This window comes from Phasianus colchicus, chromosome 15, assembly GCF_987193195.1.
Source record: "Phasianus colchicus chromosome 15, bPhaCol1.hap1.1, whole genome shotgun sequence".
NCBI lineage: Eukaryota > Metazoa > Chordata > Aves > Galliformes > Phasianidae > Phasianus > Phasianus colchicus.
The window spans coordinates 6,985,072-7,003,548 of NC_143450.1; the positions used below are offsets into that span (position 1 = coordinate 6,985,072).

Here is an 18,477-nt window from a genome sequence, read left to right on the forward strand (position 1 = left end):
TTTCATCTCAGTAAAGATTCTGTGTTAAGTGCTGGTGAGATCAATAAGCTTGCCGTGAAATACAAATGGCAACTGTGTTTAGACTTCTTTTTCTTATATTCTATTGCAAATACAGAATTCATTTAAATTTCTCATAGCTCAACACACTGATCATGCTTTGTCCTGACTAGAAGTAAAGGATTTTAGATGGAGCTGATTAGTAAATCCTAAAGCTTTTTGTTTTAAAAGGAGTATGTCCCTTTGAGAATAACAAGAATGATCCACTTGGGGTAACAAAAGCTTTTCAAACCTTTGCTTGTATTTATAGACTAAATCGACATGGAAAATTAATCTGAAAATATGCAAAAACCTTGGTACTCTTTTCATCCACAGCAGAATAATTCTAGCATGATGTATGCTGAGCCGTACCAGGGGAGACATATGGATTTATTCTTTCAGATTAATACTTTACAACAGGGTAAAGTGAGTGGTGAAATAAACTTGCACACGTTGTAGCATCTAAATCTGTGAACATGCTCTTCCAATTCATCTCAGGTATTTAAAAATCTGGGAACTCTTAAAATAAAACTATTATTAATGTTTGAATATGCTAAAAAACAATTTTCTACCAGAGCCATGTTAATCTAACATTAGCTGAATGTCTTTTAAAACTAAACAATACACTGTTTATAGCTTTTTCCAGAACAACCACAGAACTTCTCAACCATAAGATTTGCTTATTCAAATAAACAGATGGAATGGCTGCTAGCTGTATTTTCCTATCTGAAGATTTCAAAAGCAAATCTTTATTGTAAATTTGAGAGACAGGCTTATCCTCGTCTTAGAATAAGCTGCTTTTCACACATACATTATCACAAAACAATGGAGTGGGGCATTCCTTGGTGCTTTTCATTTGTTGAAGGATGAGATGTAAAAAAATGACTGTGCTGTAGCTAGCAACTGCGTTGTCAGCTAATGGCTGCATGCTGACAGGAAGATGTACTTCACTGAGTACTATGGATGCCATACAGAAGGAACCATAGAAAATGAATTACTCTCTAGGCTTACAATGTTGTCATACACTCCTGGCAAAAAAATTCAGACTTGCTGTTCTTTGAGTCAGTACCAATTTCCAGGTAAGAACACAGCACAAATAGCCTAAGTCCTCGCTGCCTGACACCAGGTTGCTCAGTGCTGCCACTGGAAGGGAAACACTGCGCCTCAGCCTCACAGTACTGAGAGACTGCTGACCTCCTAACATTCCTCCAAGTAAGTCGACAATAAACCTGTTGTATAGCCATGGACTCATGAAAAACTATGACTCATCCATTTCATAAGTATTTACTTAAGCGAATTCTTGGCTTCCGTGTTACATAAGGTCAAGTTCTATCTTCACATACTCGTGAGCCACAAAACAGATCCCCAGATCAGAGGGAAATAATTCCTAATCACATAGCCATTTCTCTCAGTGGTCTGTATTCTCAGATGCTGTAATGTCAGCAATATAATTTTGCACAGTACTGCGGTTTTTCGTTTGTTTGAACACAGCTGTACAAGGGCACAGTCACTAACACCCAGCTACTGACTCCTCAGAACCATTACAGCTTCTCAAGGCCAGCACAGTACTGTTTTTTAAACGTTACCCTGAGCACTCAGTAAACAGAACACATTCAGAGATGTGCATTGGCTTCACCTCTCTTTCCTTATGGCTGAAATCCTAGCTTTGCTGAAGGCTACAGGAGTTTTGGCACATCCTTCAGAGAACCAGTGACCCTTTCTAATTCCCACAATTCATTTCCAATAACTTCTCATACTGATTTTTGGCCAGATAACTTTCAGTGATAGGACCCTTAATCTGATCAAGAAACATATCTGAACCTCATAATTACAATAATAAGGAAAAATGCTGCCCTGTACTGACTAGCACAGCTCTGTTTCATATCACTGAATGCAATGTACTTCTTTGGTACTTTCAGTCACACTACTGGACAAGGCTGTTGTCACACACTTCATTGGCTTTTTAAGAAACATACTAAATCATTGTTTACCATTGCCATATTTTTCTTGTCTGCAGTTTGTGATGCTTATCTGCTCCTTAGCCCTTTTAAAACCCTTTAAAATCTTTTAGTTGAGACGTAGGGAATCACATGATACAATCGTCTCTTGCTTACTTTTTTGTTTGTTTGTTTAAACTACCTTGTTTCCTCATCTGCCACATCCTTTACACTTCCTGAACACTTTCTGTTTATCCTGGTGACTGTTCTTCACAGAAGCTGCACACAGGCTTACCCTTTCTATAGGGCATATCAACTTATGTCTGAGATTTAGAGTGAATAATTATGTCCCATTGTTTCTTATACACTTCCCATAGTCGCATTCAAAAGTTTATTCCAATCAATGTAATCCTTGCTGGTTTTGCTTTGATCTTTTTTGTTTTAAATAATATCTAAACACTTGCAACAACTTTCATAAAAGCTCACAGTGAACACATGCTATACAGATGTTATTATGAGATCTGCAGGGCATACATTTTCTTGAAATATACTTTTAATGTATGTCTTGCATTTGTGAGATCCCCATTCCAGTCTTCTACATGCTACTAAGATGTAAAGAAATGAGCTGTAGTACGTCCTAATGTTCAGATGCAAAAAGTCAGAAAGGTAACAAGTCCCAGTGAAACCTGCTTTATCACTGAACAATTCCACTAATGCAAACAGTGGAGAAGTAGCTTCTTTTGTGGTTATGATGCAGCAGAAGTGCTAAGAGTTGCAATGTTTATAGTCTCTGCAGCACCCACATCTGTGCTGATCCCCAGAAGACTCTTTGTAAAACCTCAGCTACTTATACTACCTATAATTTTCATTTTGTTTCTGAAATTACATGTATTCATCTAGAATGGACTGCAGATTACTTAAATTAACTTAATATTTAAACCTATGCACATATTCTTTCCCGTGTCTGAATACAACACAGTAACATATACAAAACCATTCACAATTACACTGCTGTATCCTAGAGATTCCTTTTAAGTGAAAACTTCCCTCAGGGCATCTGCTTAGTGCGAAATATACAAGACTTCAATCTATTTTGAACTCAAAGTATCATACTTCCGTGTAGCTTTATCCATTAGAAAGTCCAGCTACTACCTTTCTTTGAAATTATATTGCACTAACAAACCTGCAATTAAAAATAAATTTAAGAATTATACTACAAATCACTGCTGAGCTCCATCTGTTTTGATTTCTTCGATTTTTTTGTGTTGGGTTTTTTTTTTTTTTTTTTTTTTGGTAAATAAAAATGAACTATTTGATGTTTACAAGCTGCAAAATATACGAAATGGTGTATAGTTTTACACTGACACTGACACTCGTACATTATGATTGCATTTGTCAATGGCATTCAGAGCAGTTGGCTTTTTGAAATAAAGCATGTATTCAGTGGAGTACCATTAAGAGCAATTGAATTGCCCTTCATCTGTTTCCAAAGCTCTAAGGACTAAAAAGCACTGTCTGGAAGCTTTATGGGCATTAGCTGCCTTTTTGTTTTGTTCTGCTTAGGCAGCCTTGTCTGTTTTCATACATTAGACGAAAGGATTTCCAGCAATAACCTTCTTCTGATGAAACACATCTATAACTACTGCTCTTTGTTTCTTAGTAAGTGATGAAAAAATCCTTTATGGGTGTAAGCTTACTTAAATCAATAGCAACTTCTCCATGCACAACAGCGCTTCGGTGTGTGTTCATCAAAATGTCTGCTCAATAGCTGCACTGTCAGTGGGAACATTCACCTGTCCAAGTTAAGTACTCTGCTCAGTGCTGTAGTGAATAGGGACCTACTTCTTTATGACTCTAAAATATGCCAAATATTCAGGTTTTCAGGCTTATTGCTGTCAGGGGCAGGGCCTGGTTTATTTGTGATGGCAGCAGCGCTACACTCAAAGTGAAGACATCTGGCAGTCTCTAATAACCGGGCAGTCTGTTGCTCGTATCACAGCAAGTGCCACCTTACCATCCATCCAGAAAGTGGCTGGTACTTGCTTCCCAGGAAACTTCTCTGAGCTCGTAGGCTGGGCTCAGACCCAGGTATGTGTCCATTCAGCTGCCACTGGCCTCCCAGTCCAGACAGCTTGCAAAGCGATTAGTACATAAGTATGAATTACACACCTTGAACGCAGTCAGTTGTCTTTGGCAGTCCCACAACCCCGTCTGTGCCTGCTGGCTCTTCTGACCTCCACTCTCTGGACAGCATTTTATATCACACTTATTGGATATTTAGCTTCTCATTTTCCTTGCATAACTGCTCCAGCCAGCCAGCCCAGTTCTCTCTGACTCCATGCTGCCAGTAAATCCCTGCTGGGCCAGGCGAAGGATATGCTCCTGACATACGGTTAGCTGGCAGAAGAAGCATGAAGCACATTTTGGTGAACATCTGGAGGGAATACCCCAAGTATAATGACTTTGGCTGGAGAATGAGAAGAGCTCATTATTGTATCACTGGAAGCCAGCTTGTTCAACTGGGCATTTTCAAGGCCAGGTTATGGTGCCTAGAGCAACACAAGTACTGCAAAGATCTGTCACTGGCAGGAAAAGACACTAACTGGAGTTCTGTTCATGCCCAGCTTTATGCCCCTTCTTTTAAATGGGTGATACTCACCAGTCCTCAAGCTTCAAAATCTTCCTGACACACATTATTAGAGAATGTATTTTATCAGAAAGGAAAATAGAAAAGAGAGAATGAAACATGCCTACTAGTAAGATGCCAGGGACAGTGCGTATCCTTCCATGGAAATAAGCAAGAAGTTTTCTAGAACACTGAATGCAAAGGACATCTTTACTGTGATCTCCTGAAAAATTGCAGATTCTGAAAGGAGGTATAAAAAGACCTCATAACCAAAACTGCATCCTGGTTAAAAAAAAAAAAAATTGATATAAACAGCAATTTCCCTACAGCTCTCCAATTTATTTGAAGTTACAAAAGCTTTTTCCCAGGATATGATTGATCTCAGATAAGTACAGAGGGATTTAACCAGTCATTAGCTATTTTTCCTCTCTTTTTCCCAACTATAAAGCATAGGTGCTCTAACGTGGCTGCTGGAGGATTGTCAATGTATTTACACAAATACGTACATCAGTTGCTAAATGCTCTGAAGTACTGTGTCACTGATTTCATCTGTATGCTTATACACCTTCTGCTATTCGTTACCTCAGATGTTAAAATGTTCTCATCTACATCACACTGCAATTTTTGAAAAGATTACAGATTCAAAATTCTCCCAGGTTACAGTTCAATTTGGACTACTGTGTGTTGTCTGCCATATTGTGCAGCTACTGTTTACTGGTATATTCTCAGCATTTACTCTCTGAGATGGAAAAGGAGGAGTTCCTACCAATCAAATTTGAGCAGTTATTGTACTGGTGACAGGAATAAAAGAGTAAGTCACATATAAACTGGAAACAGTCTGCTGTTGAAATAAATTATCTATGAGGTCCTCTGAGACAAAGGCCAGAACTCAGCAATGAATAGGATTCCTGTTAGCCTTGTGTCCTGCAACGGGCAAGTATCATCAACAGCTGTGTCACAGCTAAAAGGACTTCTCCAGAGGATAAGGATCTCTGACCCTTTAGCAAAGGCCCCTGGAGTATTTAGGATGAACAGATTTTGTCAGCAAATCCCGTATTTGTTAGGACAAGTCACATAATGTTCTCATATTTCTCAAGTTTCTTCAGCTAACATTTATTATTTTAATTTCCTTTTCACCAAAGATTGAGTTACAATTCTTCACAGAGACTACTTACTGACCCCCAAACACTGCCACTGAAAAGAAAGGATATAACATTGCTAGAAACAAAAGTAAAAGGACACAAGAAAAATGGCAAAAACAAATTAGTTCCTCATGACACTGCAACTAAAACATTCATGGATGAAGCCAGCAACTCAAAAAGGGTCAAGGAAGAATCTGATCTATTCACAGAGGAAAGCAGAGCTGTAAAGGACTGTAAGAGTCACTCCCTACTTTTTAATTCAAGTATTACTCAGTGAGAAATATTATGTTTATTTATGAGTGATTGAGAACAAGGCTGTTATCACAACCTGTGGTGCAGAAGGGTTTGAAGAAAACTGCAGAAAACTACTCATTTTTTTGAGTACTGGAAAATTTTCTGCTCCATGTGAGAAATCTGGAATAGCAACTTTTGAAGCATCAAAGCTCTGAGATTTGTGGATCAGGCACACAACTTTGGAGGGCTTCTAGAATCCCAAACACAAGTGAAATGAATACTATGCCAAGCTGTTTAACAGCTTTGATTTTGTTGTTTTACTCTATGAAAACTCACTGGAAACCTACAGAAATTTTGAAAAGCTTTGCTTGGGAATTATTTTGCCTGATCTTCTAATAAGCTTATGGTTTCCATGCTGCAAACATCATGGATGGTGTAGCAAAAACACTACAATTTGAAATGCCAGATTGCCTGGACATTGAATTCAAAGAATTTTTTCTCTCTAGCTATTAACATCTGAAAGCCCTGCCAGACTTGGAGAAATGCCCTAATTTATAGAAGTCCTCTGTTTGGTTAATGGAAAAATACAGCCTTTTGCCCCCAATCCAGTTTGGTGCATGAAAGCATAGACATTTTATCCCAGTAGAGCACGAGAACACAACACTGAATTTTGTACTCTCTTAGCATGATTACTTTGCAATTATGGCATACGTATTATGGCAAATCCCAAGTAAATTATGAACTCTGTATATTACAAAGGCACTGTAAAACACTGATTGATTTGGACAGTTTGTAGTTAATTAAGTTCATTTCCAATTCTATCTCTTCACACAATTTCAAAGCATTCTGCATTGAAAGCCCATTTTCAATTAGTAAGGAAGATGAAACAAAAAAGAATTAATTATAAAAGTGGCAATCCCCATTTAAATCTTCATAGTGCAGCAATTATTTATGTTAAGTGTTGAGAAATTGGAGAGTTGTACTTGTCTAATACAGTTTTTTTTCCTTGATATATATCTCATGTATATTAAATCTGTACAAAGTAGTGGGTTAGTATTTTTTAAATCAATGACTAAAGTATTGCTCAAAAACTTGTACAGCATTCCAAGAGGCAGAAAAATGTCTGTGTTTGGCTTTAGTCAAATAAAGCGTCTCGGTTTGATTCTTCTCTGTTCTACTGCACTCATATCCTAAGGTAATTTCATTATTTGAACTGAAGCAAAATTCTGCAATGAAACAGTAGTGAAGGACCAATGTATGCAGAACTTTATGCTGTGGATTGATTGCCTGAAAGAAACTACAGAGTTTTACTCTAGCTTTGGACAGCACTGATGTTGTCCAAAATGGTGTAAACCACCACTACAAATCACACAGGAAAGCGTGGCAAGAAAGGTTTTCCAGGTAACCTTTTCTAGTCTTTTGATGAGTACATGCTAAGATCTGGTCACCATCTGGTTTTCAGGTTTTAGTAATTAAGCAACATCACAGTACCTATAGAGTAGTCCAGGAAGTATTCTTTAACAAACCATCTTTAGAAAGAGTTACAAATGAGATGAGGCCTTTAACATAACAAATTAGTTGTTTGTTAACAAGAACAAAAAAAAAAACAAAAAACTGAGGTTCATCCCTTGAATTGCTAGTGTCATTGTTCTACAAAACAGACCCTCTTTTAGCACAGCAACCCATTTTTCTCCATACAAGCCAAATGCCTCCAATGCCAACCAAAAACAGAGAAGGAAAGAAAAAAAGCATACATATCTGCTGCCAGTTAAAAATAGCATATCTTCACTTGCTGATCGTACTGTTTTCAACTTCAAAGATTATCAGCCATAAACTTGATCTCAAAATGAATGATATGAAGTTAGATGTACCTGTAGATGCACAGTACTGTAAAACAACTTCGTTAACTTCATTTGCTTTCATTTGCTAGATTTTAAACTGTCAACTACTGGCCATTTGTCATTGGCATTGATTTCCGCTCCGCAGCCAAGATTAGTGCTTTAACCAGCAGCCCATGCTTCACTGCCTGATGTGTGGCTCTGGAAAGAAAATTTTTAAATGTATCCCACTGACATTCTGCATGATGCAGATGTAGAACAGGAGCGTGTTCCTGAGTGTGCTACAAGTAATACCTTAGAGGAGTCCTCTCACTGTTCACCCTGTACTAGGGGATAGGAGGTGCAAAGCCGCTAAGGGGATCAGGCTGTACATCCAACAGATAAGCACTGAGCAGCTGAGCATAGACTCACTGGATCAGAAGAGGCAGAGTTGATCTCCTGCACAGGCAGCCAGTTAGAACAAGGCCTGGGTTTATTCATAGTACAGACTGAATCTACAAAGAAAAATTAAAATTAAAAAAATTTAAAAAGGTCTTCATACAACATTTTTTTTCCTTCTCTATACCAGTTATTCTGCAGTTCAATGCGCTGTAGTGCCACTTCAGAGAAATTTCTTATCTAAGTAAGTTACTGCAATAAATTATAAAAAGTTTGACAATGTTGCAACAGAACAATCACCATGAAAAATTCTAAGCAAGCTAGAAGGACAGCATCTCTCCTACAATATTTTTTGCTATAGATTTCCAAGTGTATTTGGAAGAATTATTTAAGGGTCTATTTTCCACTTATGCAGGTAAGAATACATATTCCAAGTCATTCTATCTTCCCCTTTTTTATTTTTTATTTTTGTTTTTTCTTCTTTTGTCCATGTACACTGGGCTCTTCTGCTTTGAAGTGAAGGAGCAAATGCTCACTGACTAACCATTGCAGTCATAGCAATGACAGAAAAAGAAACAAGAAGAAAGAAACAACAAATGTGCAAGCACTGAAAACTCTCTGCCTCTCAGGAGCCCCTCAGATGCTCCCAAGGATAAGGGTTCTGATGGTACTGCTCAGGTCACAGGGAATTCAAGACAGATCTCGAGGAAGCCACAACAAATTCTCCCAGACATGTACCAATAATGGAACTCTGCACCATCACTGCTCCTGCATCACATCTTGCAAATCTTCTACTTGCAATCCGCATTTATACACTTCATACCAATACACAAGCACAAAACACAAATACAAGGCCAAAAAATTGGAGTACTGATGATGCAAGTCAAAAGGTGAGCACCCACTGATATCTACCAAAACAAACCTAGGTCTCCAGTGCCTTAACAACCTCTTCAAATAATAGCAGCAACAAGCTTGAGACTGGGTTGACAATCATTTACATTCAAGTGTGACCTTTTTATTCAGTGGTGACATTTGTATCCTATTAGCAAAATACTGTATTATATTTAAGCAATAATTGCATTTTGTATAGAGATAAACGACATGTAAATCAATAAATGACAAGGCCGCAGGCCAAGCACATTATTGATTTTTCAGTCATGTTCATCTCCGAGCTCAATGCTGAGAAAATAGAGTATATGCTATGATCTTTTACAAGTTACATCTTTGGGGCACGACAGAAGTTTTGTAAGTATTAAGAAAGATATTCTCCAGTTGAGAGAAAGGAGATTAAAGGGAGGAGGAGGAAAATAATTATACAGCTGTAATCAAAGTTAACACACAATATCTCAAAAGTAAGTGCCGAGTGGCTCGACAACAGCTTCAACACCACCCTTGTCATCTCTTCAGTCATTATGTTATAACAAATCTTGCACTCTTGGTGTTTGTATTAGACCACACGTTAATTTGTATCATTTATTCAAACACAGGATGTACAGAATTTTCAGTCAGAACTGTTCTTACCACTTCCGTCCTCCAGTAATAAAACCAGATTACTAAAAATCCACAAACATGGGACTGTGACAAGTGGCAGATAGTGACAGTGCAACTTTCCTTTTATAAATCAATCAAATTCAGCAGTTAAATTTTAAAGGCAACCACTCTTCCTGTGGGAACACAAAGTTTCAAAGCAATACAGCTTTAAATTGAGAATCAGAAAGGTACTGTACTCTGATAATTAAAGGAGAAACAATAGTTTTCAGAAAGCACAAACACTGCAGTTAAAAAATGGAGGAATAATAAGTGGGTAAAGAGAAAAAGAATAATCTGGAATGGAGCAAAGACAGATCACTAGCTTGTCTCTGAAAAAGATAAGCATAAGTTGTATGAATCTTAACAGAGCAAGCAATGAAGAAAAACTGCAGCACCCATGCACACAGCCCCAGAAGTCTTAGCAAGGTACAAGCAGTCTTACTAGCAAAGGTGTCAAATAATCATCTGTGAATGAGACAAGATGTTTAGCTGCTTCTCAGGGTCACAAGAGACAGTAAATTACTTACAGCCTCACTGCTATATCACTGCAGTGAAACCACTGACGTTTTCTAATCTCCATCTAAATCATTAATAAGGTCATTCACTGAGAACTTTTCAGGGGACTAAGCCTGATATAAGAATTTTTTCTCAAATTCCTCTGTGACAGACATAATTTAAGATTACACTATTTTTATGTTCTTTTCTGTGGTTGAAAATAAATTAATACTTAAAAGAATAACTGCCAACATTGTATCTGCAACGTCAACAAGCAGAGTTCACCTACTCATCTGTATGAGCAATAATTCTGCAGTATTCCTTCATGCTGACCAAATCTTTCTATATAGCATAGAAGCAGCAGACATGGTTGTTAATTTCATTCACAATGGCCAATTTCCCTTCCACTAGAAGTTATTTTGAATATGGATTATGCAATCTAAATGCAGCCATTCAGTGTGTAAAATTCCATAATATCCTACCATTGAATCAACAGGTTAAGACACTTTTCATCTGACTGCACTAAATTATTGATCTAACAGTCTCTTTTTCAGATTTTAAATCATCCAAACAGAAAGAAAAATAAATGCAATAAGACTTTTCCTGTCTCAGTGAAAAAATATATGTAGGTAGTTTGAGTCCCAAAAGTAAAAATAATCACATAGAGTATCTTGCAGTAATCCATCCGATTTTGAATTAACCACTCAAAAAGTAGTTTATTTTTAAAAGATGTTTTATCTTGCTTGCGAGTCGACTGTATAAGTCTCATCTATCAATTCCTGCAGTTTGCGTATTATAATATAAATAATATATGCCTTTGTCATGTGAATAAGATAACAGCCTTCACTCTTCACTGCTCTATAATTCTTGTTCTGTGACATAAAACAAAACTTTCCTTGAGCAGCTAAAAAGGAATTCAGAATAAAAGAATTATGAATACATCAATGGAGATAGATGCTAATTTTTTTTAAAAAAGTGGAGAATATTACGCAAAACGTCAAGATTTATTAAATAGAGTTATACCCTCAAAAGTGTCTAAAGATTTAACTGAAGAGTAGAGCTTTCTTAAAAACACTTCCACAGCTGCAGTAAATGTCTTTTTAGGTTATTTCTTCAAAAGCTTCTGAGACCTATATGGTTCTCAGCAGCCAACAAAGAACACACTCCTTGAACGCTGGCAGGTGTGAATTCAGATGGGTTCAATTCTTAGTTAACTTCTCTTATTTTCAGAAAATGTTCTCTAATTTGTTTATTGCTGATGCTTTGGCAAACTGCTCCAAAGCATCGGGAAACCGCATCTGTTAAGAAGAGGTTCCAAGGCCGGGCACAACTCTGGTATCTCGTGCACTAGTTCCCAGTTCCCACTATTCCTGTTTGGCAGTCACTATTTCTATTTCTGAAATAATCCCAGTAGTAATTTAAACACCTGGTTCAGCGTTAATAATGTGGCAGTTTGGATATGCCTGGATGCGAACTACAGCATCAGATAGCTTTAATATCATAATTCAGTACAGGAAAGTATGAACGGACAGAAACCACAAGTAATTAAATCACCTACAACGTACAAACTGAAACCTCTTCCCCTCCCCATGCCATTTTTCTATGAGTTCTTAAGACTTCACTTTACTTTTGACTAAGGACAAAAAGAATTGGAAACAAAGAGGAACTGGATGAAAAAGAATCAGGAGAAAGCCTGGTACGCACTTGCTTTGAACCAGGACTGTTTATTTGTCTAGCTTGTTTTTTCCAGGCTTTAAAATTTGGGCATGCACACTTACTTGGACTGTCACAACTGTTTAAGTCAGTCAGTATTTGATATATGACTAAATATTCACAAAAGCGCCAGGAATAGAAGAGTGGAACGATTTCAGGTGAAATTGGAGAGGTTAGGAGAGAAGGGTGAGAAAAGAAGAATAAAACAGGGAGTTGACCATATCTGATATTAATTTCTTATAATAACAAATGTAAGAAGAGGGGAAAACATTAAAAGTAACAAAAAAAATTTCAATACTCAGATATAAGCATATATATCTCTTCATTTTTAAAGGGGCTAAAAGAGCTAAATGAGGTATGTTTCAGTTAACTGTATTTTTCTAGTAATCCAAAATGATTTTAAAAGTAATTTTTCAGTGGCAGAGAAAATTGCACTTTAGGATAACTTGACAAAACTGTCTTGCTGTCTTCTTCTCTGATAAAAATCAGCAATCTCACAAGATAATTTATTCACACAGATGTAATCAGCATCACTGCCATACTGTTCACAGGTCCCAAATACCTGGAGAGCAAACCTTGGTCTGCTGCTGGTCATAATGAAAAAGCAGTCCATCATCTTAATGGCAATGGGCTTTGGATCTCAATTTTTTATGGAAAAGAAAATACCCTTGCTTCAGACAAAGAACTCAGTCTTCAGGCCTTGGTTTGACCTTTAAGTCAAAAAGAAGTGGGAGAAATGCCACAGATGGGTTAATAGTTAATGATGTTCACCAAGGTGCAGTGACATCACACTAGAAGAAAAAAAGAAGCCATAGTCCTTCACTCTGCTGTTATTCTTGTTAGAAATAGAAAGTCACAAGCACTAAGCAGATGATAACATTTGTTTTAAAGGAAATGTTAATTGAAATTGGCACGCCGCTGCTCACAGCTAGGAAAAGGACCCCAAGAGATCAGTAGAAAGAGGAGGAAAAAAATGGTGAGAGTTTTGCCAGAGAAGCACTGACTCCCAGCCAGCAATGAGGAGGGCTCTATGTCTGGTAATCCACTTTTAACTACGGCAAGATTAACGTTGACCTGAATAAAAAGCCTTTTCTAATGTGCACAAAGTCTATTATCTGCTCTATGCATAGGAGAGGGAGATGAAGAAAAAAAAACAACACAGAATCTACTTAAAACTGCTATTCTATTTTTTTTATTTATTTATTTTTAATACAGATACTGGATCCAAAAATCTCCAAATAATAATAAAAAAATATTTATCTTAATATTTGACATACTTTGTTTATCATTTAATCATTCAGAAGTGCTGACAGGTTTAACTACAGCCTTCACAGGATCAGAAAGACAAAAAAAGTCATGAATCTGACCACCCAAACACAAATTTTGAAAGTTAGGTTCCACCTTCTTTCCCAGTGCACATTAGATCTGTTAAGCCTATTTTAAGATCCATTTTTAAACAGAACACCATCCAAAAACCAATAAAAAAATCTTTTAAAATCTATATCAAGGACCAAAGTTTGCTTGCAGGCTAGCAGTAACCTACACCATTCTTACTCTGCATTAATTGTTACTGGGTAAAAAAAAAAAAAAAAAAGGAGCTTTACAAGGCTGCTGGAAACCGTAGACACTGAATTACAGTTATAAATAAAAGATTCAGGTGTCAGTTACTGCAGTGGCTGAAGGACACTGAACAAGCAGTGAGATAGAACAGTATCAGACGGCTTCTTAAAGCACACTGCCAAGCCTGAGCAAAGGCATGCCTACAACTGAGGCGTGTGGCATTTCTCCTGGAGATAAATCTCCAGGTGGAAGACCTCAAAAACTCTCACAGTTATGCTTTTTTTCATATGCAGTCTTTGGGTATAAATAACCACTGCACCTTAAGCTGTTCATTTCCAGGAACTTGTTCATTCACAAACACAGAGATTCATCCGAATGCTTAATATACTTCCAATTTTATGAACATCAGATACCTGAACATTTTGAAAAGCTGCACTTAAGAATCCCATCAGTGAGAAATCTTTCATCAACTTCAGTAGAAAGAGATACAAAACATTACTCAAAGTAACTACTTTGATCCAAGTAGTCTGATATTTTGAGGAACGCATTAGATTTCTTTTTCTCCTTAAAGTTTGAAAAGTATCTGCTGACCTTTGGCAGCTGTTACAGAAGTCTACACGTTCAGTTTTCTCTCTAGGTAGATTTATTCACGTGTCCTGCCAAGGAAAAGAATTAAAAAAAAAAAAAAAAAAAAAAAAAAAAAAAAAAAAAAAATCAATACAACAAATTGAAGACTGTGTAAAATTCACAATCCCATGACAGCCACTCTTTGTAGGGTTAGATCCCTTGGTGAAGTACATGGCCTTGGCAGCTAGTCAATTCACTTTGTTTGTTGAGCAAGGTTAACCCCTTCCTCAATCACAGTATAGTTTTACTACTTCCAGATGTCAATACAGCATGAATGGGTCTGATCCAAAATTCACATTGTTCAGTAGGATGCATTCATTTATTTTAAGGTAGTTACTACTGAGATATTTCCCTGACCATTATTCTCTCCTTTGCTCCTCTGGTTTATTCTTTACCGTATGAAGGTGAAAAACCCCAGCCTCTCTCTTCTTACTCACTTTTTGCTCTCTCTGGGTATAATCCTGTTTCTAGATTACATCTTATTCCAACAGCTTTTTGTGTGAAATCTAAAAACTATTTCCCTCACTGCAAGAAAAACACCTCCTGAGCCACTCTAATGGCTTCCAGAATTGACTAATGAATGAGAAAATATTGTCATTATATAAACACCACCTCTCAAAACAGAGCCATGTAAAAATATGCAAGACCTGAAACAGTTAAAGCCTACTCATACAGAAAATGAATTTTTGATAACATTAAAAACAGCTTAATAGAATTCTCTGAGAGAAAAAAAAAACACTATGATACTCAAGCTTAGTATCATACTCAAGATTAGTAGTTGCAATATCCATTGCTCAGAGAAGAGACAAGACACGCTGCTGCAGCTCTTCTCTGACCTGAATGAGCTGCCTTTTTTCAAATGGGAATACTCAATATTGTCTCTTTTCATATTTCCTGCTTCTGCAGCAAACTAATGCTTTTAAGAAAAACGAATGCGTAAGACAAAAATAGGAAAAAAAAAAAAAAAAACAAAACGTGCCAGAGCTATGGAAATAACTTATTCATATCCTAGTGTATAAGAGCCACTCTCAGCCAGATATTTGCCTATGAAAAAACTCTTCAGGAAATCAGCTACTATAATAGAACATATTTGGAAAGGTAAAGATGCTAATCTGTCTAAAATACACACAATAGTCTTCTTCCTTTATGCTTTTATAATTACGGCATTAAATCCTATACTTTTTAATGTATTAGACACATAGAAGACACAGGACACTCGCTTAATGTTATACAGAAAGAAAAATCCAGTGCTTTACAAGAGAATTTGAGAGTGGGATTGGCTTTTACTGTACATATCTGCACTGAGCATCACTCTGAGAAATAGGAAGAAAAAGGAGAAACACTGTTAATAGAAAGATCTTTTTTTGCAATAATATGTCTGTTGACTTATTATCAAAGAGTGCCTTTGACTATGCTCTATTTCAATGAATATTAAATGTGGCTATTTGAAAGATGCAATCAGATAGAAATCCAAGCTTTGGTATAGGTATATAAATGGAAATTTATCCTAGAGTGAGAATTAAGAGGATACTGATAATAAATAATTAGACACTGCTGGGGTTTGTTCCATGAATTCCAAAATCCAAAACAGTTTCCATAGCTTCCAAACAGAAGCAGAGGTAAGGGTTTTCTATCTATCTATTTTCTAAGATGGTGGAGACTTTGCATTTCCCACCTGTAATTGCCTGTAATGCAATCATTTACTGTCAATATTCATTCTCTCTTATACAGCTGTGAAGTGAGAAAGCAGTTACTGTCTACAGTGCAAAAACAATTATCCACAGAATACAGTGTATGGTTCTGAACAACATGTTGAAAGACTAAAATTAACACAGCTCTGATCACCCCTCAGAATCAGAAGGAAAAAAAAGGGGCAGAAAAAATATCCTGCATTTATTTCAAAAAGTCTACTTCAAACCTGTGTTCTGAAATAAGAGGTTAACAGAACAGTATTTCTGTTCAGTCTCTGGCACTTTCATTATGCCATCAATTATTACAGTGCCATCTTCTAACAGGAATTTCATCATGTATTCATACTGGTGAGCAGAGTCATTTAGCAGCCACAACAAATTGAGCTCAGCAGGCTTTATTTCAAAAACTACAATGGTGTCAAGTGGTCAGTCCTTCACTTTTAATTTCTGGATATATGAGATGCAAATTGCCTGGTCTCTCATTCTAACAGCCAGTCATGGCAAATAGTTATAATTACATTCTAACATACTCTTAACTGTGGGTAAACAACATTTAAAGCTGAGGATAGGACAGCTAGAATCACACACACACAAAATCTGTTGTAATACAAAAATATGTATTTATGTTCTATGTACCATATATGTATGTACTATACGCATTACTCACACATGAACAAATCAAATTCATTTTAAAAATCTGAACAATCATGAAGATTCTCTTACTTTGTCAGCATTCCATGTCTATATCTGTAGCCTGAAATGCATCTTTCCCCCATAGCAAGCCATTTCTAAAGCTGAGTTGCAGACACTTGTTTCCATCTCCAGCATACCTAGCCACTGACCCTGTAGCACCTTAGGTTTGCTCCCATTCTGACACAAGACTTTGAATAAGACGCTGAGTCTAAGTGCCAGATGCATTTTCCTCCTTGTACATGAAAAGTTGGCAATGAATTTGTCTGTGACGTGAACCAGGAAGACTTGGTGTATTTAAGCCCAGTAAAAGCAAAGGAAAAAGTTCAGCTGGCTTTAATGTGAGATACTGCAAGAAGCAGGAGTTAATTCTCACCCAGTTCATTTTACTTCAGATATCTCCAGCCTCATTTATATTTACTGTAGCATTACTTAAATTAGAAAGTTAGACATAATTTGATAAAAATCTAATAAACATAATTCCGTTGGTTTCGTTACTGTCATGAGACAGTGGTCAGAGTTGATGGTTTGTTTGGGTTCAAGGAAATCCAGAAGAATCACACCTTTCCAACCCCAAAAGGCAGTGCACATCACTTTACCTGCTGAGGGCCACACCTTGAACTTCTCTTCAATGGGGAATTCACATTTTACTCCATGGGTGGCTGTTCTGACTCAGACTCATATTGTTATTACCACATCTCATCATCAGAAATGATGTGATCCAGGAAACTGACACCTTCAACCTCATATTGGTTCAATAGGTACTCAGAAACTTGCACTTAATGTTTCTTCTCTTCCTGTGTGAGCATTCGTAGGACCTACCTGTGCAGATTTTGTTTGCACTGTGGTCACTGTGTGCACATCACCTGTTTGGACTCCAGAAATATTCAGCTAGCGTTTATGAGCAAGTGCTGTTTATTTTGCATGGAAAAATTCAATGAAACATCTTTACCTCACACACAATTCCGGATCAGATGCCATTTTATCAGACTACCCCTCTACTGCCATCCGTCACACAGCAAAAAATGGAGTGGAATGTTGGTGGAAAGGTTTAACCTTTGTCATCCCACCATCACCTACCTCTGATATCAGATGCCAACATAATAAAATAGGAGGCTTTGCTTTGAGAGTAGCCCTCATAATTCCTTTCCTTCCAGAGCAGACAATGAAGTTTTCGTAGTAAACCAATGTTACGTGTTTGTATCCACCCTCAAATTGCATTGAAGATGAACATTAATATTTGGGAATTGGTCATCTTATATTTGATCACCCACAGGGGTTTCACAGCTAATTCATGCAAGATAAACTCAGTCCAGCCTTGGATAAATTACAAGTGATTAAAGGAATTTCAATGGGCCACCTGTAGGAAGTGGAATATTTATTTAAACAATTCACCAATTTCCAAATACTCCTAAGTTAGTTGTCAACACAGTAAGATTGCAATGCTGGTTCACTGTCACTGTAGCAGATGGTAAGGACTTGTTAAAGCAGAATGAACTGCTACTTAGCCGCTGCCACAAATTAAAACTTAAGTCTTGAAAAGTGAATTCAATCAAAAGCAATAAAAATGGAAACATGAAGTGTAGACCTCTGACAAATTTAATATACGCACATACATTTTATGTGCACTTAAGCCATCTTCTGAGAAATGCAGAGCAGTGACAGTTTTTCTACAGAAAAAAAGATTTTATTTCCATACATATTGTAGATTCCCAGTCATAGTTCATTTATTGCTTCAATATTAAATCATTAAAGCTGAAAACGTATCTTCAAGATTTGGCGTGACACAAAAGACCTCCACCAAATACATGAAATGGACTGCAAATACCTAATTAAATATAATAGTCATCTTCGCATGTAAGAGTTGGGTTTGGATATGTTACTTTACTATAGCTCCCTGTGGAATAATTTCCTTAGGAATAAGAGAAGATTTCTCTTCCTGGCTCAAATCCTGTCACAAGTCAACAGCGTTCAGTGACA

The 18,477-nt window shown here is 36.9% G+C and overlaps 1 long non-coding RNA gene across 1 annotated transcript in view; it reads right to left on the minus strand.

The window, feature by feature from the left end:
* LOC116231891 (uncharacterized) overlaps nucleotides 1-18,477 on the minus strand; it is an 89,586-nt gene that overhangs the window by 46,836 nt on the left and 24,273 nt on the right. The window contains exons 2-3 of the long non-coding RNA XR_016471336.1: nucleotides 14,081-14,145; nucleotides 8,225-8,307 (exon numbers count right to left, since the gene is read on the minus strand). This is a non-coding gene — a long non-coding RNA (uncharacterized LOC116231891). The remainder of the gene's footprint in view (nucleotides 1-8,224; nucleotides 8,308-14,080; nucleotides 14,146-18,477) is intronic.